Source organism: Thalassophryne amazonica, chromosome 4 (assembly GCF_902500255.1).
Source record: "Thalassophryne amazonica chromosome 4, fThaAma1.1, whole genome shotgun sequence".
In the NCBI taxonomy this organism is placed as follows: domain Eukaryota; kingdom Metazoa; phylum Chordata; class Actinopteri; order Batrachoidiformes; family Batrachoididae; genus Thalassophryne; species Thalassophryne amazonica.
The window spans coordinates 60,833,219-60,859,712 of NC_047106.1; the positions used below are offsets into that span (position 1 = coordinate 60,833,219).

Genomic DNA, 26,494 nt, shown 5'->3' on the forward strand with positions numbered 1-26,494 from the left:
GCAGTAACAAGTGTGTTGTTAAAAGTTTTAGAAAGAATCCTTTTAGAGAGATTTGAACAATATGTAGTCACCTCTGATGAACAATTTGGTTTTAAAATTAAACATGACACTGACATAAGATAAGATAAGATAAGATAAGATAAGATAAGATAAACTTTATTGATCTCACAGAGTGAGCACTTCTCCTTTGCTGAGATAATCCATCCCACCTCACAGGTGTACCATATCAAGATGCTGATTAGACGCCATGATTAGTGCACAGGTGTGCCTTAGAATGCCCACAATAAAAGGCCACTCTGAAAGGTGCAGTTTTGTTTTATTGGGGGGGGATACCAGTCAGTATCTGGTGTGACCACCATTTGCCTCATGCAGTGCAACACATCTCCTTCGCATAGAGTTGATCAGGTTGTCAATTGTGGCCTGGGGAATGTTGGTCCACTCCTCTTCAATGGCTGTGCGAAGTTGCTGGATATTGGCAGGAACTGGTACACGCTGTCGTATACGCCGGTCCAGAGCATCCCAAACATGCTCAATTGGTGACATGTCTGGTGAGAATGCCGGCCATGCAAGAACTGGGACATTTTCAGCTTCCAAGAATTGTGTACAGATCCTTGCAACATGGGGCCGTGCATTATCCTGCTGCAACATGAGGTGATGTTCTTGGATGTATGGCACAACAATGGGACTCAGGATCTCGTCACGGTATCTCTGTGCATTCAAAATGCCATCAATAAAATGCACCTGTGTTCTTCGTCCATAACAGACGCCTGCCCATACCATAACCCCACCGCCACCATGGGCCACTCGATCCACAACGTTGACATCAGAAAACCGCTCACCCACACGACGTCACACACGCTGTCTGCCATCTGCCCTGAACAGTGTGAACCGGGATTCATCCGTGACGAGAACACCTCTCCAACATGCCAAACGCCAGCGAATGTGAGCATTTGCCCACTCAAGTCAGTTACGACGACGAACTGGAGTCAGGTCGAGACCCCGATGAGGACGACGAGCATGCAGATGAGCTTCCCTGAGACGGTTTCTGACAGTTTGTGCAGAAATTCTTTGGTTATGCAAACCGATTGTTTCAACAGCTGTCCGAGTGGCTGGTCTCAGACGATCTTGGAGGTGAACATGCTGGATGTGGAGGTCCTGGGCTGGTGTGGTTACACGTGGTCTGCGGTTGTGAGGCTGGTTGGATGTACTGCCAAATTCTCTGAAACGCCTTTGGAGACGGCTTATGGTAAAGAAATGAACATTCAATACACGAGCAACAGCTCTGGTTGACATTCCTGCTGTCAGCATGCCAATTGCACGCTCCCTCAAATCTTGCGACATCTGTGGCATTGTGTTGTGTGATAAAACTGCACCTTTCAGAGTGGCCTTTTATTGTGGACAGTCTAAGGCACACCTGTGCACCAATCATGGTGTCTAATCAGCATCTTGATATGGCACACCTGTGAGGTGGGATGGATTATCTCAGCAAAGGAGAAGTGCTCACTATCACAGATTTAGACTGGTTTGTGAACAATATTTGAGGGAAATGGTGATATTGTGTATGTGGAAAAAGTTTTAGATCTTTGAGTTCATCTCATACAAAATGGGAGCAAAACCAAAAGTGTTGCGTTCATATTTTTGTTGAGTGTGTATATATATATATATATATATATATATATATATATATATACATACACATACACATATACATATATATATGTACATACATATATAAGTACATATGCATGTATATAAACATGATTGTGATTGAAAAGGAGATAGGAGCATCTTATTTACAATATGTGAAGTGGAGTTTAGATATGATAAGGTGACATTAGTGCTGGGATTTGTAAACAAGTTGTTATTGCACATGATTAGTGGACATATAATTGCATGTGGTTATTTCACAGTGTTATTGTACAGTCTGACAGCAGCAGGGAGGAACGACCTGCGGTATCGTTCCTTCTTGCACTGAAGGTGCCTCAGTCTGTCACTGAAGAAGCTGGTCAACTCCACTACAGTCCGGTGCAGAGGGTGAGAGGAGTTGTCCATGATGGATTTGAACTTGGCTAACTCCTCTCAGCCACCTCCTCCAGAGAGTCCAGAGGACAACCCAGGACAGAGCTGGACTTCTTGACCAGCTTATTCAGTCTCTTTCTCTCCCGATCTGTGCTGCCCGGGGCCCAACAAACGACAGCATAGAGGAGAGCAGAGGCTACAACAGAGACATAGAAGGTCTTAAGCAGAGGCCTGCTCACTCCAAAGGATCTCAGTCTCCTCAGGAGGTGGAGGCGACTCTGTCCTTTCTTGTACAGAGCGTCGGTGTTGTGAGTCCAGTCCAGTTTGTTGTTGAGGTGAACACCCAGGTATTTGAAACTGTCCACGGACTCTATGTCCTCCCCCTGGATGTTTACCAGTGGATGAGGTGGTGGTTTCCTCCTGAAGTCGATCACCATCTCCTTCGTCTTACTGGTGTTGAGACACAAATGGTTGCGCTCACACCAGTCCACGAAGTCTGTGATGACCAACCGGTACTCCAGCTCGTTCCCTTCAGACATGCGACTCACAATGGCGGAGTCATCAGAGAACATCTGGAGATGGCAGCTGTCTGTGTTGTAGGTGAAGTCCGAGGTGTAGAGGGTGAATAGGAAAGGCGTGAGGACGGTGCCCTGGGGGGCCCCGGTGCTGCACCTTACCACCTCAGACTGACAGCCGCGCAGCCGCACGTACTGCGGGTGGTCAGTGAGGTAGTCGATGGTCCAGGTGACGAGATGTCCATCCACACCTGCATCCTCCAGCTTCCCCCGCAGCAGCACCGGTCTGATGGTGTTGAAAGCGCTGGAGAAATCAAAGAACATGACTCTCACAGCGCTCCCGCCCGTCTCCAGGTGGGTGAGCACTCGCTGCAGTAGGTAGATGACAGCGTCATCTACCCCGATGTTGGGCCTGTAGGTGAACTGCAGTGGGTCCAGGATGCCGCTCAACACGGTGCGGAGGTGAAACAGGACGAGCCGTTCCATGGTCTTCATGAGGTGGGAGGTCAGGACAACTGGTCTGTAGTGGGCTGGTTCCTTGGCGTGCGGTGTTTTGGGAACCGGGACCACACAGGAGGGCTTCCACAGGGTGGGGACCACCCCCAGGCTGAGACTCATATTGAAGATGTGGCTGAGGACCTCACAGAGCTCATCTGCACAGGTCCTCAGCAGCCTCGGGGAGATCCCTTCAGGTTCTGCTGCTTTCCTCTGCTTCAGCCGCAGGAGCTCGCCTCTCACCTCGGTCCAGTCCCGGTGCCAGAAAAAAAATTAAGGGGGCGATGAGTTTATCACAGGGGTCCCCCCCCCCAAAAAAGTGCGCACCGGAGGGTGCCTGCCTCTGAGCGTGCGTAATGAATTGGGTGCGCTCCTAGAAAGCTTGTGTATTTGGTTACACCATTGTAAGACACTGACTGAGTAAGAGTAAAGAGTGATGACAGTATTTTTTTAATTATTATTTGAACGTATAGACCCTCGGTCAAGTGATCTCCTGCAAACCACAAAACCAAACCAACAACTGATCTGAGAAACGACACGAGACAGTAGATTAACCCCACATACAGCCCTCCATCACAAGCGCAAACACAGCACAAGTGGGGATGACAGTCACACAATGGGTCAAAGATAAACCTTTCATGTAGATATACAGTGGTCCCTCATTTATCGCGGGAGTTACGTTCTAAAAATAGCCCGCAATAGGCGAAATCCGCGAAGTAGACAGCGTTATTTTTACAATTATTATAGACGTTTTAAGGCTGTAAAACCCCTCACTACACACTTTATACACTTTTCTCAATCAGGCATGAACATTTTCTCACTTTTCTCTCGTGTGTAAACACTCTCAAAGTTCAAACCTTAGTAGAAAAATAAGACCAACCTGTTTTCAGGCCCAAACATTTGTTTGAGAAATAAAAATACAACATTTTCCTATAAATAATTATGATGGCTTTTAGAACTAACGAATTTAATTTTAGCAATCAACCTACGAGGTTGGACACATAAGAAATTATTAATAGTGACTGACCAGTATTTCACTGTTCCTCTGATCGCGCCTCTTCGTCGTGGCGCCGCTCCGTTTAAGGCCTCGCTGCAGGTGTCTTTTCCGAGTGAAGAACACAGTTATGGGTAGTTGTTGGCGCTCTTTTTTCTTCTGGGCGAGAAGATTCTTATAAACAGACACGCAGAACACAATCAATCAATCAATCAATTTTTTTATATAGCGCCAAATCACAACAAACAGTTGCCCCAAGGCGCTTTATATTGTAAGGCAAGGCCATACAATAATTATGTAAAACCCCAACGGTCAAAACGACCCCCTGTGAGCAAGCACTTGGCTACAGTGGGAAGGAAAAACTCCCTTTTAACAGGAAGAAACCTCCAGCAGAACCAGGCTCAGGGAGGGGCAGTCTTCTGCTGGGACTGGTTGGGGCTGAGGGAGAGAACCAGGAAAAAGACATGCTGTGGAGGGGAGCAGAGATCGCGTACAATGCGCGTACTCTCCCTTTGTGGTGCTGCGACCGGTCTGCTTGATGAGGACGCAGAATACAATGCGCTGTAAAAAAAAAAGCAAGCAAAATTGGACTAAAAAATCTGCGAAACTGCGAGGCCGCGAAAGGTGAACCGCGTTATAGCGAGGGACCACTGTATTTACAACAATACATAACTTTTATCTTACCATAAAAGTCCATATCTTAACATAAAATTCTGTGTGGAAACTGGATGCTAGCCTACCTCAGAAGAGTTGAAGCCTTCGGTTGGATGCTAAGTTGAATCTTCTGAGAAGGACATCTTGCCACTCTCTGTTGAATTTTCTGGTTAGGTCATTCTCAAATGCCAGCCTTATTAAGTTTGCCTTTCGTTCATGCAGCATGCTGCGTCTGTGATCACTAGGTTTTTTCCACTCGTGTGCAAAATCGTAACACCCTCCCCAAGTGAGTCGTACTACATGATCTGCCTTTTGCTTGGTGGACTTGACGAATCACAGGAACTCCAGCTCTGACACTGCTTGAATAAATCGAGCATGCTTTAGTTCATCCACCTTGCCATAATCGCTGGACTCAGGATCCTTGCCCTCTGCTGCACTGACAAGAGCAACCCTCAACCTAACAAATCACTTGAACACAGACACAAGCCATATCCTTTTGTTTTAAAATTAATTACTTTAGTTAATTAATTTGGTTTATTTGTTAAATACATGATATTATTGAATAACTAATATTTTGCTATATTTTCCAGTATTTCTTTTTCTTTCTTTTTTATTTTTATTTTTTGATAACGCTCACATTCAAGGGGCGAGGTTGATGACGTGAGGGGGCGTCGCCCCAAACGCCCCCTCGTGGCGCCGGGTCTGCCTCGGTCAGAGTTACCGTGGGGGGGGGAGCTGAGGTGTGAGCTGAGGTGGGCTGGTGCTGAATACAGTCCCGGGGGAGGAGGGACAAGGTCCGGGGTGCAGTGGAGGTGACCGGGTGGTAGAAGGTGTATGTGTAGCTATGCTTTGAAAGAAGCAGTAAGAAAACACTGTAGACAGAGCTTCACTATGTTTTGTGTTTCTTGGATGCTTCTAAGGCTTTTGACCGTATCAGTCACTGCAAATTGTTTATTTTATTCATCCTTATTTGATTCGAGCACTGCATTTCTGGTATATAAATCAAACCATACAAGTAAGATGGGGAAATACAACATCAGATTCTTTCCTAGTGACAAACGGGGTTAGACAGGGTGGGATTTTGTCTCCGTGGGCAGGTGTTCCAGGCACGTCCAGCTGCGAGGAGACAGGAAGACCCAAGACAGATTATATCTCCACACTGGCCTGGGAACACCCCAGACAAAAGGTGGCTAATGTGGCCCGGAAAAGGGAAGTTTGGGGTTCCCTGCTGGAGCTATTGCCCCGTGACCTGATCCTGGATTAGTGATTGAAGATGTATGTATTCGGGGTTTTCACATATCCCATCATCCCTTGCGCGCCAGAGAGTCACTGCAGTCAAAACAACATAAAGAATCCACATGATGACAATTGTAAATGAATATTATACTACAAAAATGTAATTTTTTATGCTTTTCATCACGTTAATAAGAGACTGCTGCATGATATCCTGAAGACTTGCTAAAACAATTATAACGAATAATCCGTGTCTGCTACGTTTAATCTGCATGGAATTTAATAAACGCAAACCGAATTTCAGACGTATTATATATATTAGTCTGGAACAAAGAGGACAAACAGTGTTGTAATAATCAAGACGTTAAAGAGCAAACTTGACTTTCTCCCAGAACGACAGGAAGCAAGCGTATCTCACAGCAGCTCCCATTGAAAATAACGGGGAGACAATCTGTGATTCTCGCCTTTGTTTACATAAAACAAACGCAATAACACCGTCTAAAAACACAGAGAATATATTCACGAGAGTTTTAGGCACAATATAAAAATAGTTTTATGTTGCGATGTTAATGCTGTTGTCCGTGTGCAGCGGTTAAAGTGCAGCATGATCAGAGCGTCTCAATGCAGTTCTCAATGTTACTGAGATCTCGGTTTTGCGGGATCTGAAACCTGAAAAGGCTCAATGTAGATATGATTATATTATTACTTAGCTTAGTGTCAACTGCTATTGAGCTGCAATAAAAGTATTTTTAATTCAAATTATGTCATATTAACACATAACGAGATCCACATATTAAATAGCAACAACAGCTACTGTACTGTACTTTGAATGAATGAATGAATGAATGAATTTATTCAGCACGCACATAAACAAAACAAAATACCAACATAAACTCTTACTAACATACATAAAAAACAAACAAAAGAAAAATACAACAATAACTCAGTTTCTCAAATTAGGTGCAGCTGAAAGGGCATGGGCTGAAGCAAAAGCTTGTAAACGCCCACCCCGTACACCGTACACCCGTTACCATCCACAGTTAAATACACTCAAATAAGATAGAAATCAGAAAACAACATAACTAAACAGAATAGAACAATTTCATATTTACATTTTACATTTACATTTTATATCTACATTAGAATATAGTTAGGTACTAACAATTGCATCAATGGCATTCCATTATTTTCAATTCATTTAAAGTTTAACACATTTTTACCTTCTAAGCAATTACAAATAGTCTTGCACCCTGATCATTACTGACATAATGTCATACACCAAGTACTGTTCAATGTCTATGCAATCGTCTACACTTCTTACTAACTCTATTAACATTTTTACTCGTTTGTGTACTGTGCTAACATAATTTCTTTATATTTCCTTTTGAACTTATAAATGTTTCCACACAATTTAATGTGGTTATCCAAATGATTCCATAATTTAACTCCACATACCGACACACACCAACTTTTCAGAGTAGTTCTTACATAATTTACTATAAAGTTACCACATCCCCTCAATCCATACTTTGCTTACATTGTGGAACATCATTCATTTCCCCTCCCAAGATGGCGGCCCCTTCGAGCGTTTTTTTTTTTTTTTTACATTTCTGTGGCCAGAAGCCAACCGGAAGCGCTTTACTTTGGAAGGCTTTGAAAAAGGAAATGAAGTTATTTGATTTGCTGGTGGACTTGACGGTGGTGAATAGCAGAAGCTGTGTAGGAGTTTTCTTTCTGGATGAGAAGAGTTCCAATCGTTGGAGCCACGCGTGGCTGGCTATACCGGAGACACACCGACCCGACGAGCTCATGAAGACCGAAAAACTCAGTTAAAGTAGCGACGCGGCGGAGCGCTGCGGATGTCCGGAGCTATGGGAACCGTGAAGTGAAAATCGACCGAAAAAGGGACAGTTCTTGCGGCCGAAAGACACCAAAGTAAGTTCGAACATGAGTCAAATGGTACCTCTCGTTATTTTTAGTCTGCGGTAGGTTTAGTCTCCGTGTGGCGGTTTGACCGTACTTTAGGTTTTGGAGGCAGACGAGCTGCGGTTCTCCGTGGTCAGATCCAATTTCACTTTTGCCTCGTGTGTTTGAGAAACCGCCCCTATTTCACCGCACTACGGCTTTTTTTTTAAACTACTTTATTCACAAACAGCTGCAAAACTTTTGAGTGCACGTTTTGCTGAGAGATGCGCGCTGAATGGACGAGTCGTCGAGCTGTGATTGACAGCTCAAAGGGGCGGGGCTGGCTAATTATTCCAGCTGTGCCCTAATAACTTTTTATGTTGTGCCTGCGGCTCTGTTTGTGCTGTTTGAGCAACAATAAACAGCCTGAGGATTTCACTTAGGGAATAACCCTGTCTGATGATTTGCGGACGTTAATGCTGGCTTTTATGGTTGCATATTTAGTTTTACCAGCGACACCTTAGCGGAGCCGGTAAAACGGCTATTTGCGACTGTAAAATCCAGCATTAACGTCCGCAAATCATCAGACACAAGGGGATTATTCCCATTCTAATCCAATTCCATCGTTTGCACGGTTTATTTTTCTGTAAGTAATTCAGTCGGCGAAGGTTACCGTAGTAACAGCGTTGCTCCAGCGCCATTATTGACATCTGCATAGCAAAACGGCCAGGGCGCGGAGTAATACATCAAATGTAAAATGGCCGAATGTTGACATCTGCATCGCAAAGCCGTCAGGGTGTGGAGTAGAGGTGCCGGAAAAAAAATCGATTCACGTCCGAATCGCGATTCTTATTTATTAAGATTCTGAATCGATCCAGAATGTCCAAGAATCAATTTAAACATTTTCTTGTTTACTCGCTGTGTGTACTGTTTGTCAGGCAACGGCCTCCGTACTACAGCGTCCCCGCGAGTGGGGGGGGGGGGGGGTCCGACGTGCTTCATTCGTGAGCTGCAGCTTAGCATGGCGGACGAAGAGCCAATTCAGCCAGCACCGTCTTTGCTGAAGGCAAATGTTTGAGCGCATTTTGGATTTTATTATTTGCTGCGTAAGAAGGAGCTTAACATGATTTATGCAGTGTGCAAAATCTGCAAAATGAAAGTCAAGTACTTTGGAAACACTTAAAATCCGCAAGCCCACATGAAACGCCATCACCCGGAGCTAAAAGAAGCTGAACAGCGATGTTTGCTGACTACTGACCAGCGCATACTCCATCACTTAACTAAACTGCCAGCCAACTCTGAACAAGCAAAGCAGATAAGTAAATTTACATCTTTAGAATCACTTGATTAACCTTGTAAAGCTGCATTTTCTTAAACATAAACATTTTTTAAGTAATATAACTATTTCTCAGAGCGCTTTCAATTGAAAATCGATTCTGAATCGTATCGTCACCCCAAGAATCAGAATCTAATTGAATCATGAGTTGTTGTAAGATTCACATCCCTAGTGCGAAGTAATACATCAAATGTGAAACGGCCGAATATTTTGCCACCGTCTACTCGATATTTTATTGTTGGAAATCTGACATGATTAACCAGTCAGATTCACGGAACAAATGTAATTGGATTAGAACTTCTGTCTGTTTTATAAAGGTTTGAACAGAGAGGCATGGCTGAAGCAGCTCCTTGTAAAACCCCATTAAGTGCCGGTGTTGCAGACCGAACGGTCCCCCCCTAAACATCGGTCCGCCCTGCCTTCACTGTGCATGCGTCATTAGCCGCAGTTCATGGATTGTCACCTCGTTTCTGCTTAAAACTGCACTCCAGTCATCATCTATCTCAGCGATAGATATCTGAAGCTTTTGTACAGCAGTTATTTTCACATAAATTCAGCACTATTTCATCATAAAAGATGGAGGAAGTGATCAGAGTTCCGCGGCTACACAAGCTGCTAGCTGATGCGTTCACTGTGCGTCAATCATTTCAAAGCGTTGCAGAGTTTCACCTCGTTTCTGCTTAAAACGGCCTTGTTTCTGCTTAAAACTGACTTTAGAATGATTTAAGAGGTTTTACCTTGTCATCTGATGGTTAATAATCCCATTAATCCATTTGATTAATTTGATGGCATAGTGTAGTGGTAAGTATCCCTGCCTGTAATGCGGGAGACCGGGGTTCAATTCTTCGATGGAGAGAATGAGACTTTTTGTTTTTTCACTTCTTTTTGCAACCAACATTTTTTTTGTTTCAGTTATTCTTTCAGTTCATCTATCTATGGAAAATTTGGGCTGTTAGGGTTAGGGTGTTATGTCACCGCTGTAATCATAACCTACCAACACATAGTTATGGTTACCGTAACGATAATCACGGCCTAAGACAAACCCTTCCTTCAATCCATGTTGCTCCTTTATTTTTTATATATATATAAAACAAACATACAATATCTCTATCTATCTAACTATCTATCTATCTATCTATCTGTTGATCGTATGTTTGCTTTTTTAAGTAAGCAGACACATTTTTATATATTCCAGGTGGTGAGGAATTGCAGTAGTAAAACTAGGACACTCAGAGTAATAGTGACTTAGTGACTGATTCCAGTGGTTTCACATCTTCCTAAATACACTCTAATTTTTCCTTGATGTCCTATGATTTTTGGCTTGAAAATCAGTGCGCAGCAATTTCTGGAAAAGATGAGGGCAATGACAGGCACAGAAGGGGCCTGTTTTTCTTTCAGTGATTCACCCAAAATAACTGGTCTGAAAAGAAGGAAAGTGGTTCGTACAGGTAGTTTTTGTGCGTCTACATTGTGCAGCAACTCATCTGCAAAGAATTAGGCACTTGAGATCTGTTATGTGTCGACGCGGGTTGAGGAGCGGACCTGCGTCAGATGGAACCCAGCGCTACAAATAACCAGAAAAGCGGTTCCAAAAACAATATATTTATTACACCCACTGTGCATAAAAGGTGTAAAAACAAAAACAGCGTCCCTCTGGTGGAGTGACTGTTGGCGCGCTCTTAAGCGCCCAAAAGGATAGAAGCCCGGCGTTCCTGGACCCACTACCACCAGACAAACACCCCCCAGGTGGACACGACAAACCGACTCTCTGTGAAGCAAAGAAGAGGTGAGGTAAGTCAGCAGTTACAACAATATCTTTCAAAAGACACACGCTATCAGCAACACATTCAGGTCTGTATCTTTTTAACTTTATGCAAATGAGCAGCTTCTCACAACAGGTGGAGGATCACTTATCCGCACGCCACAGCAGTGAGAAGCAAGCTGCACAATTCTCATCACAATTCAAGTATACTGTGTAACAAAACACCAAGTTACTATCAACAATTAATCAAACACTTTATTACCTTTAACGTGTGCTGACAGCATGTGTCCTCACCCTTCCCTGCTTCACGGGCTCGATGTGTCAAACCCAGGCGCGGTCCTCAGCGTCTCACAAACGAACATCACAAGGTCGAGTTCCCGGCAGTTCTGCTTGAATCACACATGCCTTAAATGCAGAACGCCATCCAATTATCTGCTTCAGCTGAAAGTCTTTAAGGTTGCGTGTGAGCACCAGTCACAGGTGCTACACATGATGTTGATGAGGGTGAGGATTCTTCAGCCAGCACCTTCTCCACAGACAAATCAGTTTCCATGCCACCTGAAGAGCAAAGAAAAGAGAACACCAAAACATCCAGCCACACCCCCCAACACACAACAAGATCAAGAGATCATACAACAGATTCCCACGCAAAGATTACAACAATTCTCCCAGAAAACTGAAAACGGTCCCCACAGATCTCTGATGAAGCCGTGCACTCAAGATGTTGTGATATTTCAAAATGCAAAGCCACTGGAGGATGATCTGGGTTTTACAAATACACTCCTCCTCACGATTATTGTCATCATCATTTTCATTGTATGTAAAGAAAACAAAAAACATCTTCAAAAGTGGATCTTCACTCAAACGGGGGGGGGGGGGGGGGGGGGGGCTTTCAACTTTTCTTGCTGGCTTCTCCCCTGTAAACTGTAAACAGGGGAAAAACACACAATGGGGAAAAACATAATTTTTTTTTTTTTTGTGGAAATTGCATATCTCACGTGCACACATGGACATACACTCGCCGCTAACCAGAGAGAGTTGGTGCGTAACATTGTAGCAGTGTCAGCTGTGAGTGTTGCTTTTTGCTGCTCAGCGCTTATCAGAGGGAGACTTGACACTCACTGTTGATTGTGTGATACATTTGTTACTTATTTAAAACAGGAAGTTTCATTGTTTTTAATTTGCACACTGTGGCTCTCTTTGGAAGCAGCATCTGCTGTGAACATTCACTCCACTAGCTTGTGCACGTATTTGATGAGCCATGTGTTTAATCAGATTTGATTTTAAGCAATACCGATCAATCAAAAAATGCCTTGATCTGACCTTTTTTCCAAATAAATCCTCATGATACAGCATTTGGCTGGTATAATCAAAATCCCCACTCTTGGGCAAATTTGTATCGTTTATATCATGTATTGCCCCCCCCCACCTTTGTGCTTGGACTGTCCAGGGGCATGCCTGGTGCTACTTGGTCTAACTCTGGCTGAACTCTACAAAATTTCCGGTCGAACTCATTTTCAACTCTTGATATCTTGAGGTAACTTTGTCTGTCCTCTGCATGAAAACTGGACACCAGGTTGTGGTGAGCCTGCACTGCATGACGCTAAACTGTCCTCAGCTGCCCACAAGCCAGCCAAACTCATGACCAAACATCTTCAGAACTGGTACGCATGTAACCAATTTTACTGACTTGTGCAGAGCTATGAGTCAAAAGAAATTACTTGAATTACAAACTCTGTTTTTGTTTCAAACCATCTTTAAATTCTGGACTCCTGTGAAAACTGAATGCCCCTGCTTTTTCATTATCCGAGGCCATCAAATATGGCCATCGGGTATTGCGAAGATTTTATGTTCATCTGTCTGTCAGTTTCAATTTATTTCATTTATATAGCACCAAAGCACAACAAAGTTGCCTCAAGACGCTTCACACAAATAAGGTCTAACCTTACCAACCCCCAGAGCAAGTACACAGGCGACAGTGTTACAGTACAGCAGATAACTGTAAGAATCTTTCAAATCCGGTTACAAGCACCAAAATTTGACTGTGTATACCTTTTGGTACATATTGTAGAAAAATAACATTAGTCATTTGAATTTTCAATAGGGGGGCAAGTAGGGGTCAATTGAAGAATTGCATAGGGGTCAAAAAATGTTCCAATCATATTCCACATTATGTGTCTGATCACAAAGATTCCAAAAAAGTATAGTTTGAACTATCTGTGACTGAATGTTCTGGAGTTATGGGGTAAAAACAGCAAGAATGGTGACAAAGGTCAGTTTCAGTTTGTACAGGGTCAAAAGTTAAAGTTGCTCCAGTTGTGGTAAAATGTGGTGCAAATTATTGGTTAAACTAATAGGATTAACAGATGGGTGGCAGTATTCTGAACTAGCTGGAGACGTGCAAGGGAGGACTGGCTAATTCCATAATAAAGTGCATTACAGTAATCCAGCCAGGAGGTAATAAAAGCATGGATTGCTGTTTCAAAGTGCTGATGTGCAAGAAAAGGCTTAACCTTAGCAAGCTGCCTTAAGTGAAAGAAACTCGATCTGACTACTGCACTGATTTGGTAGTCCAGTTTAAAATTGTTGTCCATCTTGTGACATGTGACATATGTTACCCCGTAACATGATAACTAAGCATGACACATGGTGCAACACATGGTGCAAACTATTCCTTTTTAAAATCCTGCTAACTCAACCAATAATTTGTATCATGTTTTACCATAATTGGAACAACTTTAACTTTTGACCCCTGTACAAACTGAACGTGACCTTTGTCGCCATGCTTGGTGTTTATACCCCATAACTCCAGAACATTCAGACACAGATAGTCCAAACTATACCTTTTTGGGATCTTTATGATCAGACACATAATGTGGTATAGCTTTCAATATGATTGGAACATTTTTTTTTTTTTTTACCTCTATGCAGTTCTTCAGTTGACCCCTATTGAAAATTCAAATGGCTAATGTTATTTTTCTAAAATATGTACTAAAAGGTATACACAGTCAAACTTTGGTGCTTGTAACTGGATCTGAAGGATTCCTCTGCAAATATTCTGTTATCTGCCGCACTATAAGGAAAAACTCCCTCTGATGATTTGAGGTAGAAACCTCAAGCAGACCAGACTCAAAGGGGTGACCCTCTGCTTGGGCCATACTACCAACACAAATTACAAAACAGTTCACAAAAAGAATATACAGGGAATTTTGCCGGTACACAGGACAAGAGGGTTGCAGAAACAGACACCACACCCATCTATGGATGGAGCCACACCTCAAACAGAGAGGAAAAAAAAACAGGTGATCCCTGGTCACTACCCCGAAGCTTCACTAAAAGACCAAGAATTTAGATAAAGTTGAGGCTGCACCCTGCTCTATTTCCTATTAAAATGAATTTAAGAGTAAAAAGCATAGTACATACTAAGCCAGTATGCTAGCCATACGAAAGGGAAAATAAGTGCGTCTTAAGTCTAGACTTGAAAGTCTCTACAGAATCTGAGTGTTTTATTGATGCAGGGAGATCATTCCACAGAACAGGGGCATGATAAGAGAAAGCTCTGTCACCCACAGACTTTTTATTCACCCTAGGGACACAAAGTAGTCCTGCACCCTGAGAACGCAAAGCCCGGGCCGGTACGTAGGGTTTAATTCGGTCAGCTAAGTAGGGAGGTGCCAGTCTGTGAACAATTTTATAGGCTAGTAAGGTGGTCCATGAGCTGTCGTGAAACCACCTTCTCCAGAATTTTAGAGCAAAATGATAGATTTGATATCTGCGTATAGTTTTTCAATAAAGCTAGGGTCAAGATAATGGTTTAATCACTGCAGATTTGAAACATTTAGGAACAGATCCAGAAGTTAAAGAAAGATTAATAATTTCCAGCACAGTCAACCCAAGAGTGGACCACAGGTCCTTAAACAGTTTTGTTGGTATAGGATCAAATAAGCAGGTTGTGCTTTTTGTAGACTTTACAAGTTTTGTCAGCATGCCTAGAGAGTTACTATTAAATTCTGCAAATCTAGGTAATACCTCAGTAATGGCACCCACCTCAATAGCAGGGTGTAGTTGCTGGGTTAAGGCATGCTGGGATATGTTTAATAATAGTGTAATCATTGAACCAAGGTGACCTTGTTTTGGAGGGGGGCGTGATTTAACAAAAGTGGCGCAGTCATGTCGAGTGAGTTTAAACTATCCACAAGACTATCTACTGATTGGGCATTTTCCAGATGTGAAGTTAAGATATCAGGCAGTCTAGCTTGGAGTTCAGTTGTAGTTGAGGAGTTGATGCGTCACCGAAGTGACAAATAAGGTTGTTGTTCCACTAAACACGGCAGCGAAACTGTAAACCTAATAAGTGAGTGATCAGAGACCACCGATGCAAGAGGCATGATGTCGATATTCATGACAGCAATGATGTGTGAGAACCAAATCCAGGTTGTCTGTCTATGCTCAGTGTGAGTCCAGTTCTATTACTGCCAGTCTTCAAATTCACAGGGAACATTCTTGGGACACAGACCTTGGACAAGTTCAAAGATTGCTAACCTTGACCTATGTTTAGAGGTATTTTAAGAGGTTAAAAATGTCACATTCTGTTTCATTCTTTTTTTTTTCTTTTTTTTTGGGGGGGGGGGGTGGTTGACATCTAATCAGAGTAGAGTGGCACCATGACATCAGTAGGTGGTCTTGCTAGCTGCAAACTCTTTCATTTGTCTGTAAATATAACCTCTTTGTCATATATTATGTAAAAGCTAGCGAGAAATAAACACTTCTAAAACAAGGCATTTGGTGGACATCAGCATGAATGCTAACTTCCGCTAACTTGATGCTAGTTTCCGCTCTTGATAAAAGCTCATGTTCAATCCCTGGCAAAAATTATGGAATCACCGGCCTCAGAGGATGTTCATTCAGTTGTTTAATTTTGTAGAAAAAAAGCAGATCACAAACATGACACAAAACTAAAGTCATTTCAAATGGCAACTTTCTGGCTTTAAGAAACACTATAAGAAATCAAGAAAAAAAGATTGTGGCAGTCAGTAACGGTTACTTTTTTAGACCAAGCAGAGGACAAAAATATGGAATCACTCAATTCTGAGGAAAAAATTATGGAATCACCCTGTAAATTTTCATCCCCCAAATTAACACCTGCATCAAATCAGATCTGCTCATTGACATTGACCCTATGCCATGACATTGACCCTATGTGTCTTTTTGCAAGGAATGTTTTTGCAGTTTTTGCTCTATGGCAAGATGCATTATCTTGAAAAATGATTTCATCATCCCCAAACATCCTTTCAATTGTCCAAACATAAACTTGTGCATTTATTGATGATGTAATGACAGCCATCTCCCCATTGCCTTTACCTGACATGCAGCCCCATATCATCAATGACTGTGGAAATTTACATGTTCTCTTCAGGCAGTCATCTTTATAAATCTCATTGGAAAGGCACCAAACAAAAGTTCCAGCATCATCACCTTGCCCAATGCAGATTCGAGATTCATCACTGAATATGACTTTCATCCAGTCATCCACAGTCCACAATTGCTTTTCCTTAGCCCATTGTAAACTTGTTTTTTTCTGTTTAGGTGTTAATGATGCCTTTCGTTTAGCTTTTCTCTATGTAAATCCCATTTCCTTTAGGCGGTTTCTTACAGTTCGGTCACAGACGTTGACTCCAGTTTCCTCCCATTCGTTCCTCATTTGTTTTGTTGTACATTTTTCGATTTTTGAGACATATTGCTTTAAGTTTTCTGTCTTGACGCTTTGATGTCTTCCTTGGTCTACCAGTATGTTTGCCTTTAACAACCTTCCCATGTTGTTTGTGTTTAGACACAGCTGACTGTGAACAACCAACATCTTTTGCAACATTGCGTGATGATTTACTCTCTTTTAAGAGTTTGATAATCCTCTCCTTTTTTCAATTGACATCTCTCGTGTTGGAGCCATGATTCATGTCAGTCCACTTGGTGCAACAGCTCTCCAAGGTGTGTTCACTCCTTTTTAGATGCAGACTAATGAGCAGATCTGATATGATGCAGGTGTTAATTTGGGGATGAAAATTTACAGGGTGATTCCATAATTTTTTCCTCAGAATTGAGTGATTCCATATTTTTTTCCTCTGCTTGGTCTAAAAAAGTAACGGTTACTGACTGCCACAATCTTTTTTTCTTGATTTCTTATAGTGTTTCTTAAAGCCAGAAAGTTGCCATTTGAAATGACTTTTAGTTTTGTGTCATGTCTGTGATCTGCTTTTTTTCTACAAAATTAAACAACTGAATGAACATCCTCTGAGGCCGGTGATTCAATAATTTTTGCCAGGGGTTGTATGTGCACATGCACACTCACCTGCAGGCGCCATTAAAACATAAATAAAATAGTGTTTATGATTGATTGAGGGGTTTTATTGAACATGTACAAATTGTATGCAAGGCAATAGGATCTTAATAACTAATGTAAATAACAATAAATGTATAATTAATCATATATACTTTGCACTGGGATACCAATTAAACAACCTCGAATTATAAACAAGACAATGCTCATTCAGTTGAGGGTATTTTAGCATTGCAATATTTTTTATGTTTCTGTTGCGTGTTATCGCACAGCCCTGTACACAAGGTGTCCACGTGTAGTGGACATGTCGTGTGAAGCTTTCTGCTTACTTCGTATAGACTGTGGTGGATTTTAGTCTGGGTTTTGTCCTGGTCTACGACACAAGCACTTTCTGTTGTCAGACGATCTAAATGCACCTGCTCTGTGCCTGACCACACCTCAGTTTGAGAATAACACACCCACATTAGAACAAATGGATTCTTGATTTAGAGGGCGTGGCCACTGTGCAATAAACCACACCTGTGTTGGAGGGGACATGAGCAGTAACACAGGTTATGTGTTGTTTTACATCGGGTGGGAGACTGGGCTGATTGTCTGATATGAATCTACAGTGAAGGTAATAACAAACTGTCCCACACACAACACAGCTTAAGTTCTTGAAGCTTTTTTTTTCTCCACAGCTCAGCCTTCAGTGCGAGTTATCCTGATTAGGCAGCCGCTGACTTGTGCATCACTTATAATCAGGCCTCCTTGCTAATCACATCTCACGTGCAACTTTGATCGCGTTTTCTAGAACGGTGCATCTCCTGTCTTCGCTAAAATGTAGTTTGATTAATTTGCTTGGATACTGTTTGCTTGTCGAGTTAGAGTCATAACTGCTTTCACATGTGTGTTTAATTTCAAGTTCCCCTCAGTGTCACCAGTTAAATTAGCTTTAAAGGACTAGACTGTATTACTTCTTCTGATTAGGGGAGGTGATGGTCTAGAACAGGGGTGGCCAAGTTCGGTCCTCGAGAGCCACATTCCTGACACTCAGTTGTATCCCTGCTCCAACACACCTGAATCCAATGAAAGGCTCATTAAAAGTCTGCTAACGAGTCTTTCTTTGGATTCAGGTGTGTTGGAGCAGGGAGACAACAGAGTGTCAGGAATGTGGCTCTCGAGGACCGAACTTGGCCACCCCTGGTCTAGAAAGTTCCGGGTTCAAATCCCACCCCTGCCACATTTCTCCATGTAATGTGGAGTTGCGTCAGGAAGGGCATCCGGCGTAAAACCTATGCCAATTCAAAATGCAGATCCACCTCGGATTTGCTGTGGCGACCCCGAGTGCAAACAAGGGAGCAGCCAAAGGGACTTACTATGGTCTAGTGGTTAAAGTGTTGGGCTTGAGACTAGAAGATCCTCGGTTCAAATCCCAGCCTTACTGGAAAATCACTAAGGGCCCTTGGGCAAGGTCTTTAATCCCCTGTTACTCCCGGTGTGTAGTGAGCACCTTGTATGGCAGCACCCTGACATCGGTGTGTGAGTGTGTCTGTGTGAATGGATGAATGTGAGGGTGTGTGTGGGTGTGTGAATGTGTTTGTTTGTCTATATGTGGTCCTGCGACAGACTGGCGTCCTGTCCAGGGTGTACCCCGCTTCACACCCTATGACTGCTGGGATAGGCTCCAACCCCCCACGTTAACTGGACTAAGCGGTTGAAGATGAATGAGAGTCTTATTTTTGTGCTTCATCTGCAGGCATCAGAATGTGGGCTCTGAATTATTGTAAAGCGCTTTGAGCGTCTGATTGAAAAGATGGAAAAGCGCTATATAAATGCAGTCCATTTACCATTTCAATTGCACTTTTCAATCTCGGATTTGTAGATTAAAGAGGGGCAGAGTTGTTTATAACATGAAGACTGTGTGAGGCCACCGACGTGTAGTTTGAAACTCATGCTGCAGTGGGTTAGTTGCAGTCATACGCTTTAAATATCTGACACTTTTTGTTTTCGCTGTTGACATTAATATGTAGATTGAGAAAATCAGCTGAAACATATTCGAGTTCATGAAGTTTCGTGCCTGTGAGCAATGAAATGAATGATTTTTGAAATGGAAATCCATTGCGATTTCTCAGATTACTGTGAGGTAATAGTCAAATCAAAATTAGACCATAAAATAGGCTACATTTGTTTGCACGCAGGTTGACGTTAACACACACACACACCCACTCTGATCCATAAATAATTGGACATTGACATCAGTTTTTGTAATTTTGCATCTGTACACCTCCAAATGAAAGAGTCAAGATGTGCTTGTAATGTAGACTCTCAGATTGAATTCAAAGGGTTGAACAAATGTTAAATGAGCTGCATTTATGTAGCACTTTTCCATCATGCATTAGACGCTCAAAGTGCTTTACAATTATGCCTCGCATTCAACCATTCACGCAGACACACACACACACACACACACCAATGTCAGGGTGCTGCCATGCAACGTACTCACGACACACTGGGAGAAAATAGGGGATTAAGGACCTTGCCAAAGGGCCCTTAGTAATTTTTCCATTCAGGCTCGGGTTTAAACTGAGGATCCGCAGTGACAGGCCCACTGACAGCATGATGGATGAATGCCAGCCCTGCACCTTAGGGTGCTGGATGACCCCCTGCCTGTGGCGTAAATGCTGGTATGGTCATCTCAACAATTGTACTTTTTCTATTTTTTCCTTTAATGTCCTGTTTTTTGTAAAAAACCTTGTAACTGTCAGAATGGCCTAAGATTTGGGTCACCTCTGAGTCTGGTCTGCTTGAGGTTTTTTCCTCAGTATCTTCAGAGGGAGTTTTTCCTTACCACTGTTGCCTGTGTGCTTGCTCTAGTGGTTGTAAGGTTCGACCTTACTGGTGTGAAGCACCCTAGCTTTGTTTTCTGGTTTACCACAGTCCAGTGTTAGGGGTCTTCATCTGGTTCAAAATGCTGCTGCCAGACTTTTGACACGAAGAAGACAGTTTGACCACATTACACCCATTTTGGCATCCCTTCACTGGCTTCCTGTTGCTGCAGGATCGGATTTTAATGTACTGTTATTGGTCTGTAAAATTATTCATGGCCTTGCATCTCCCTATCTGACTGACCTGGTAAGGCCCTATGTACCAGCTTGGGCCCTGCGTTTGCAGGGTGCAGGACTATTATGCATTCCCAGGGTGAATATGAAGTCTGCCGGTCACAGAGCTTTCTCGTAGCGTGCCCCAGCTCTGTGGAATGATCTCCGTGCACACATATGACAGTCGGATACTATGGAGACTTTTAAATCACGTTTAAAGACTCATTTGTTTTCCTTGTTTTATCATTAGTTTTATTGTGTTGTGTTTTTATTCTTGTGTTCTTTTATGGTTTTGTCTTTTTATTGTTTTTAAATTTTTAATTCAGTTTTCTCTGTTTTTATTGTGCTGTGCCTTGAGGCAATTTCATTGTGAGTTGGTGCTATATAAATTAATAAATTGAAAATTATCTGAAAAAGAAATCAGAAACAACAAAAAAAAAACCTGACATTTGAGCACATCTAATTTAGCTTATGAAAAGCCACTTCTGGCAGGACTTTGACCTTTGAAAATTTTTTCCAAGGTAAAAATTTGTGGAATTGCAAACTTGTCTTGCCAGAGGTTTGCACTCTGCAACTGCGGTGCTGTCGTGATTTTTGACAAAATTCCCATTAGAGACCTTCATACAGATCCCAGGCTGCACCCAAAATGAGCTTTATTCTGTGTTTTTATCTGTTTGTGCAGTGCATCGATATTTTCTTTTGTGACTGCATCTATGTTTTTTTTTTTCTGAATGACAATTAAAAACGAGTCTTAAGTCTAAGTAACAAAATTGTGGCAAAAATATTTGGCGACTTGCCTTTAAAAGTGACCTTGTGTCTCCAACATACATCCTTCAGTAATCAGTTACAGAAGGGTTGATCATTGCAATTTTAGTATTTGTAGTGCAGGGAGGCAGGGCACTCGTAGGTGGGGCTCAAAGTTGTCCCATTGGCATTCTTTGGTGCTTTGTGGTGTGCTACACTTTCAACAAACTGGATGTAAAATAATGATTGTAGTATAGAATGATGTGTACGTAAAGCTTTTTTTTCCGGCCTTTTTTTGTTGTTGTCATTGCATTCAAATCAAATCAATTTCATTTATGTAGCGCCAAATCACAACAAACAGTTGCCCCAAGGCGCTTCATATTGCAAGGCAAAGCCATACAATAATTACAGAAAAACCCCAACTGTCAAAACGACCCCCTGTGAGCAAGCACTTGGCGACAGTGGGAAGGAAAAACTCCCTTTTAACAGGAAGAAACCTCCAGTAGAACCAGGCTCAGGGAGGGGCAGTCTTCTGCTGGGACTGGTTGGGGCTGAGGGAGAGAACCAGGAAAAAGACATGCTGTGGAGGGGAGTAGAGATCAATCACTAATGATTAAATGCAGAGTGGTGCATACAGAGCAAAAAGAGAAAGAAACACTCAGTCCATCATGGGAACCCCCCAGCAGTCTAAGTCTATAGCAGCATAACTAAGGGATGGTTCAGGGTCACCTGATCCAGCCCTAACTATAAGCTTTAGCAAAAAGGAAAGTTTTAAACCTAATCTTAAAAGTAGAGAGGGTGTCTGTCTCCCTGATCCGAATTGGGAGCTGGTTCCACAGGAGAGGAGCCTGAAAGCTGAAGGCTCTGCCTCCCATTCTACTCTTACAAACCCTAGGAACTGCAAGTAAACCTGCAGTCTGCTCTATTGGGGTGATATGGTACTATGAGGTCCCTAAGATAAAATGGGACCTGATTATTCAAAACCTTATAAATAATAATAAGAATTTTAAATTCTATTCTAGAATTAACAGGAAGCCATTGAAGAGAAGCCAATATGGGTGAGATATGCTCTCTCCTTCTAGTCCCTGTCAGTACTCTAGCTGCAGCATTTTGAATTAACTGAAGGCTTTTCAGGGAACTTTTAGGACAACCTGATAATAATGAATTACAATAGTCCAGCCTAGAGGAAATAAATGCATGAATTAGTTTTTCAGTGTCACTCTGAGACAAGACCTTTCTAATTTTAGAGATATTGCGCAAATGCAAAAAAGCAGTCCTACATATTTGTTTAATATGCGCATTGAATGACATATCCTGATCAATAAATGAGAACAAAACATCACATTTGTATACCTTCATATCAGGTCCATACAGTTGATCTTAAAAATGCTAAAAGTCAAAATGATTAAGCCAAGTCCACAATATATTTTCAGATGAAATAATTTATATCTTTATCGGTCTTCACTATGACAGTTATTTCATGGTGATTTGTTCAGGTTGTGGTTCTGCAGGATGCACCAGTTTTATACAAATAATGAATGTTTATGAGTTCAATGGCACGAATATTTCATAAGGTGAAAGCTGGAACATTTGCCGAATTGAATGGTATGGAACCAAATTTGCATGTGAAATGGAACCAGATTGCACGCTAAATGCAACACAACGCAAATGGGACGAATAATCCATGTCATATGACACACAAAGCACCAATCAAATGACAAGGATCCACTCATCCATTATATAAATGCTAATAATGCAGTTTTGTTGTCTTTTGTATCCATTAGTTACCACTGCCTTTAAGCCAAAATGGTTTTTCTGCTGCAATAGATGGGATGCCATCACCTTTGTAGGCGCTTGTGTTTAAAAAAAAAAAGTGATATTGCCAACTTTGAGCATCGCCCATATTCATCACCTTTAACTCCTTCCACTGTAAATATTAAAATTGTAAAGAAGTAATAAAAGATTATTAAAGAATAAAGCTTGGAGATCTAATACTATAGGCTGACACATATTTTGGTCACATAAAACTTAAGCTTGTGGATCTTTGGTTACCTCTTTCAGTGTCTTTGATAAGAATTTTGGAAAAGAAAAAAGTTGGAAAGAACCAAACCCAAAAACAAACAAAAAAAACCCCAAGAAAAACAAAGGAGAGTGTTTGGGCAGGTGCGGTCTGTGACCCAAGTTTGAAGAAAATCCAGCATGGTTTGAGTCCCATTGTAATATCCGATCGTAGAAAAACATGGCTCTTAATCACTCAAACAAAGAAACGGGGGGTGGATGGACTGCACCTCTTTACTTTAAGTGGACTTTGACTCTCATAATCAGTCTGTTGACCTGCAAGAATTGTGCAGTCATTTAATCTGATCTGTTTATATAATCCAAAGTAAATGCACTGCATTAGAAATACCCTGCTACCATTTTGTTAAATAAAAGTTGACAGAAATTCAGATAAACATTCATTTTTGAAGAACAGAGAGCATCAGTATTTAGTTCCAATTTTTTTTTTTTTTTTGCAAATATGCCACTGTATTTTTATTTTTTGTAAATGTGGATTTTTATAATTACTCTTTGTCTTCAAGTGTTACTTGTTAAATTGTAACACTTCAGTATTTCCTCATATGGGAGTTATAGTTATGTTTATATGTGTGATAAATGTTTTGCTGTGTCATGCCACATTCAGTTGAGAATATCTGCTGCTCATTTCCAATTTTGTGTGTGTGTCTGTTTTTTTCTGTGTGGCTTAAACTGAAGTGGGTGTGCTTTTTTTTCATCTTAATGCTCCATGAAGATATTGACAGCTTCAGTAACAACTGAAAATAAGGTAGGCTACTGTAAATTTGCAAGCTTGTGTGGCTTTGAATACATAGAATATTATACATTTCAAAAAGGAAGTGGATTTTCAAAACACTGTTGCAAGGTGTAACTATCTTTGTGTCCATAACTGATAACTGATGTGTTCAGATGTTATTCAGTTGCAGAAGAATATTTTTTTTAATCACGCATTCTTCTAGAGGCTATGCATTTGTCATTTGTTTATGATTAATGTATTGTTTGTGCGGGGACTCGGTATATGTGTGAATGTGAGGGAGGTGGAATAGTGCAGTTTCAAGGAGCAGCGGTGGTGAAGGGAGAGGAGTTTAAATACTTGGGGTCAACAAAGTTTGGACACACTTTCCTATTCAATTGAATGGGTCTGAGATAGTGCAAAAAAAATCCTTGTTAAGAATGTTATGCCGTCCTTATAAAGACAACAAAGTGCAAATATTGCAGTGTGCATCCATTTTCTGAACCCTTTAATGTTCAGTCCAGCAATTTGTTAGAGCGTACTGATATCTACTACATTCTGCTGAAAAATGTGTGGATATTAAAGGGTTGAGGAATAGAAGGGTTGTGTGGCTGCCTGTCTGCAGTGGAGCTAAATTTGTGTGTTAACTGGGGGAAGCAAAGACATTGTTGGTATTATTACTGTTGTAAATGAGTCCAACACTAAGTTTTAGTATTGATTAGTATTTGGGTGTCATTGTTTTGACAACCCTCGTGGTAGAGAGGTGAAGAAGAGAGTGTGGGCAGAGTTGAGTGGGTGAAGAAAGTTGGCAGGAGTGATTTGTAACAAAGGATATGTGCAAGAGTGAAAGTTTAAACAGTAGTGGGACCTGCTGAGTTATATGGCTTCGAGGCGGTGGCACTAAGAAGAGGCAGCCCTGAAGATGTTGCAATTTTCTGTGGGAGTAATGAGGATGGACAGGATTAGGAATGAACACATCAGAGAGACAGCACAGGTAGGACAGCTACAGACATGAGATTGAGATGGTTTGGATGTGCAGAGGAGGGACCCAAGTTACACTTGTGCTCAAATGCTTACATACGCTGGAAGAATTTTTTTTTTTTTTTTTTTTTGGCCATTTTTCAGAGAACATGAATGATAACATAACTTTTTTCACTCATAGTTAGTGGTTGTGTGAAGCCATTTATTGTCAAACAACTGTGTGTACTCTTTTTTTAAATCATAACAGAAACTACCCAAATGACCTTGATCAAAAGTTTACATACTCTAGTTGTTAATACCGTGTATTGCCCCCTTTCACATCAGTGACAGCTTGGAGTCTTTTGTGGTAGTTGTGAATGAGGCTCTTTCTCTGATGGTAACGTTATCCATTCTTCTTGGCAAAAAGCCTCCAGTTTCTGTAAATTCCTGGGCTGTCTTGCATAAACAGCATGTTTGAGATCTTCCCAGAGTAGCTCAATGATACTGAGGTCACGAGACTGAGATGGCCACTCCACAACCTTCACTTTATTCTGCTGTAGCCAATGACAGGTCAACTTGTCCTTGTGTTTAGATCATTTTCATGTTGGATGTCCAAGTACGTCCCATGCACAGCTTCCGGGCTGATGAGTTTTAAGTTTTCCTCCACTATTTTCTGGTAACATGCTCCATTCGTCCTGCCATCAATTTTGACCAAGTTTCCTGTGCCTTTGTAGCTCACACATCCCTAAAACATCAGTGATCCACCTCCATGTTTCACAGTAGGAATGGTGTACCTTTCATCATAGGCCTTTTTGACTCCTGTCCAAATGTAACATTTATACCCCCATCACACATAGCCGGAATCACGCAGAACGGCGTCGGACTTATGAATCAGTGCACATCTGAAAAGTGTCAGATTTCAGTTCCAAAACCTTCTGACAGCCATCTGTGTAAGTCCACACAGTTGGTCAAAATTGGCCAGCGGCCCCGAGTGTGACACACATGTTCAAAACTCTCCAGGCGCGGTCGAGCTGGGACACTTATCTGACGGCGGTCTGAACGCCATCTGACCACAAATTACATGTTCTGAAGGTGGCATAAACAGGATCTGAAATGATTTGAGCGTGTATGAAGGAACCTCGAGATGGATCGGGCATGGCAAAGCCTGCGTTTTGACCTGCACATGCCACTTATCCACTTATAATGTCCACCTTCACTGCCCCTCCTCCCGGGGCGCAAAGGAGCCGTGGATTATTGATATGTATGTAGCACGCAGCCATCCATGTGCAAGCGATGTGAACACAGCGTAAACAAACCAAAAGCACTGTGTCCACTGCGGGTCAATGGCACAGCGCACGGTGCTGCAGATCTGGACAGGCTGTTATATCCACAATGGGCAACATAAATAATGTGAAATATTGTTCCCATCAGATCTGCGATACCACGACGGCTGGCGGGCAGTTACGCACAATGTCATACCTCACTTCAGAGGCTCAGAGCTGAACAGATCTCACCGCTGTAATAAACAAATTGTTGCTTGATCACATTTAATTGTCAGACATATGATGTGGATCTATTTCACCATGACAACATATGAAGCGTGAATCTCACCTCCAGGAGCATTTCGCAGTGCAGTGCGTCAGGAGCCAGGACCACAGCCTGTGGTGGAATGCTGGAA

At 42.0% G+C, this 26,494-nt stretch overlaps 1 protein-coding gene across 2 annotated transcripts in view; it reads left to right on the forward strand.

The window, feature by feature from the left end:
* Positions 1-7,562: 7,562 nt before the first annotated feature.
* Positions 7,563-26,494, forward strand: part of tsku (tsukushi small leucine rich proteoglycan homolog (Xenopus laevis)) — a 29,975-nt gene continuing 11,043 nt past the window's right edge. Inside the window, exon 1 of one of the 2 annotated variants that reach the window (XM_034167975.1) lies at positions 7,563-7,845. The gene's annotated coding sequence lies outside the window, so the exon portion shown is untranslated. Of the gene's footprint in view, positions 7,846-24,319; positions 24,327-26,494 lie in introns of those variants that run through there. The other variant, XM_034167978.1, reaches the window with a different exon arrangement.